General features: G+C 42.8%; 1 protein-coding gene across 5 annotated transcripts in view; it reads right to left on the reverse strand.

The window, feature by feature from the left end:
• HSDL2 (hydroxysteroid dehydrogenase like 2) overlaps positions 1 to 3,546 on the reverse strand; it is a 60,766-nt gene that overhangs the window by 56,432 nt on the left and 788 nt on the right. The gene's annotated exons all lie outside the window — the stretch shown is intronic.

The following is a 3,546-nucleotide window of genomic DNA, read 5'->3' on the forward strand; positions in this document are numbered from 1 at the left end:
GCAGGCTTCCTGCCGAGCAGGGAGCCTGCTTCTCCCTCTCCCACTCCCCCTGCTTGTGTTCCTGCTCTCGCTATCTCTCTCTCTGCCAAATAAATAAATAAATAAATAAATAAATAAATAAATAAATAAATAAATAAAATCTTAAAAAAAAAAAAAAAAGCCTCATCCCTTTGCCTTTGGTGTAGTTGGATTGATTCCCAGCAGGATAAAGGACATTTTTCTCCTCACAAAGAGTTTCAGGCATTGGCAAAAAGAAAGGCAAACACAGTTTCTCCTCTTAACCTGAAGCCCTGGGCTGTACTACTAAGGAACCCCCTCCAGCTCAAAAGCCTTAGAGCCATGGGAGTCAAGCAAGAAAGAAAGAGTCCAAATTTGTCAGTACCATTGGTGGACGGCTAAAACCTGCTAATGTAGAGTTAATCTACACTACAATTTACCAAACTTCTCTGGTACCTCAAAATCAGAATAAATGTGATGAAGTTTTTGTTTTTTAAAAAGAAAAGCAAGGGGTGCCTGGGTGGCTCAGTCGTTAAGAGTCTGCCTTCGGGGGCGCCTGGGTGGCTCAGTTGGTTGGGCGACTGCCTTCGGCTCAGGTCATGATCCTGGGGTCCCAGGATCGAGTCCCGCATCGGGCTCCCTGTTCAGCGGGGAGTCTGCTTCTCCCTCTGACCCTCCTCCCTCTCATGCTCTCTGTCTCTCATTCTCTCTCTCTCAAATAAATAAATAAAATCTTAAAAAAAAAAAAAAAAGAGTCTGCCTTCGGTTCAGGTCATGATCCCAGGGTCCTGGGATCGAGCTCCCATCAGGCTCCCTGCTCTGCAGGGAGCCTGCTTCTCCTCTCTCACTCCCCCTGCTTGTGTTCCCTCTCTCGCTGTGTCTCTCTCTGTCAAATAAATAAATAAAACCTTAAAAGAATAAAATAAATAAATAAAAAGAAAAGCAATCACTTTTTTTTTAAAGATTTTACTTATTTATTCATGAGAGACAGAGAGAGAGAGAGAGAGAGAAGCAGAGGGAGAAGCAGGCTCCCAAGGAGCAGGAAGCCTGATGCAGGACTCGAGCCCAGGACTCCGGGATCATGATCTGAGCCCAAGGCAGACGCCCAACCATCTGAGCCACCCAGGCACCCCGCAATCACTTTTTAAAAAAACTATACAAGCTACTCTGAAGTTCACTTGGAAAAATAAACCAAGAATAACCAGGAAAATTCTGAAAAAAATCCCAAATGAGGCAGAAACTAGCCTTCCCAGATATTTAAACATTTTATAAAACTAGAGCAATTAAAATAGTTCAGTAGTGGTGCATGAATCGACAGACTAAAGTAATAAAATAGAAAATCCAGAAACAGACTCCTATCACACAAGATTTCAGTTATATGATAGAGGTGGAATTTCTAACAGAAAGATTAACTAGTCAATCAACAGTACTAGTACAACTGTACAGCCAGCCATCTGAACCAAAATGAAGAGAGCTTCCTAACTCACTTCCTATGTCAAAATAGTAAGCAAAAGGGCGCCTGGGTGGCTCAGTCATTGGGCGTCTGCCTTCGGCTCAGGTCATGATCCCAGGGTGCTGGGATCGAGCCCCGCATCGGGCTCCCTGCTCAGCAGGAGGCCTGCTTCTCCCTCTCCCATTCCCCCAGCTTGTGTTCCCTCTCTCACTATCTCTCTCTCAAATAAATAAAATCTTAAAAAAAAAATTCAGTCTGAATTTCGCTGAATATGTACATTCCCGCGATGTTATTTCTTTAATATGTCTCCCCACCTCCAGTTTTCTGTAAATTGGAAACTGCTACTTTCCTTTCCCCCTTCCTGACTACTTTTTTTGAAGGGGGAAGCGGGGAGGTAAGAATACTTCATAGAGGGCGCCTGGGTGGCTCAGTTGGTTAAGCGACTGCCTTCGGCTCAGGTCATGATCCTGGAGTCCCAGGATCGAGTCCGGCATCGGGCTGCCTGCTCGGCAGGGAGTCTGCTTCTCCCTCTCCCACTCCCCGTTTGTGTTCCCTCTCTCGCTGTGTCTTTCTCTGTCAAATAAATAAATAAAATCTTTAAAAAAAAAAGAATACTTCATAGAGGGGCACCTGGGTGGCTCAGACGTTGGGCGTCTGCCTTCGGCTCAGGTTGTGATCCCAGGGTCCTGGGATTGAGCCCCACGTCGGGCTCCCTGCTCTGCAGGAAGCCTGCTTCTCCCTCTCCCACTCCCTCTGCTGCTCCCCCTGCTTGTGCTCTCTCTCTCTTTCTCTGGCGCTCTCTCTCTCAAATCAATAAATAAAATCTTAAAAAAAAAAGACTAACTCTGACTCAATAAAAACATGTTTCTGCATGATAAACAAACAGTATAGTCAAAATCAAGACACAATGAAAAAGGAATCCTGTAAGCCAGGCAAAGAAAAAGATACACAGATGGCTTTAAACCAGAATTTCTCAACCTGCATTATTGACATTTTGGACAAAATAATTCTTTACTGTAAGGGATTACGCTGTGCATTGCAGGACATTTACCAACGTTCCTGGACTCGAAAGATGCACATACCCCCATGCATACACAATTATGACAACCAAAAATGTCCCCAGATATTGCGAAATGTCCTATAAGGGTCAAAATTGCTCCTTGATGTGGACCTTAAACATTTAAAAAGATCCCCATCCTCACTCGTGATGCAAAATTTAACTGTAATGAAGTGCCATTTTTTTCAATTAGGTTTTTATTATTAAAACAAATATTTTTATTACCAAACATTTTGTTGTTTGCCAATGTGTGAGATTAGAAATCTCTCATTCAATCTTTTGGGTGTGCAACTTATTTTGGAGCGCCAAGGATATCTGCCATCGAAGTACAGAGTGCACATACTTTTTCATCCAGGAACTTCGCCTCCAGGAATGTGTCACACAGACACACTCAAATATGTGCAAACAGTGGATACAAGTTTAATCACGCAGCAATTACGCAGTAATAAAAAACTAGAAATGATCTGGTATCCAATGATAGGGGACTGGTTAGACAAATAATGGTACATCAATAGAATACCATGTAACCACTAAAAGAGAAGATCTGCATATACATACCTAAAATGTATGCGTGTCCCAAGACATATTATGTAAAAATAAAAAGGGAGTGTGCTACGATTTTTTTTAAAGTGGTCTGTGTCTCTGTGTGTGTTTAGGGTGGTGTACAAATGTTTATAAATGCAGAGACTATCTCTGGAAACATACGAGAGAGTAACTGGGAAACTGAATATTGGGGATGGGGAAACTCACTTTCTACCTTACACCCTTTTGGACTTTTTTAAGTCTTTTCGCCATGTGCCTGTATGTTTCAAGCAAATTATAAAACAGACAAGTCACTCCGCTCAAGCCATTTACACTAGAAACAAAGTAGAAGGGTGGTTGCCAGGGGCTAAATAGGGAAAGGAGGAGAGGGAGGAGTTAATGGGTACAGAGTTTCTTTTGCAAGTTGAAAAAGTTCTGCAGAATGGTTGCAGACAATGTGAATATACTGTACACTTAAAAATGGTTAAGATGGTAGATGCTGGGGCACCTGGGTGGC

Source organism: Mirounga leonina, unplaced genomic scaffold (genome assembly GCF_011800145.1).
Source record: "Mirounga leonina isolate KUSES-001 unplaced genomic scaffold, KU_Mleo_1.0 Mir_170, whole genome shotgun sequence".
In the NCBI taxonomy this organism is placed as follows: domain Eukaryota; kingdom Metazoa; phylum Chordata; class Mammalia; order Carnivora; family Phocidae; genus Mirounga; species Mirounga leonina.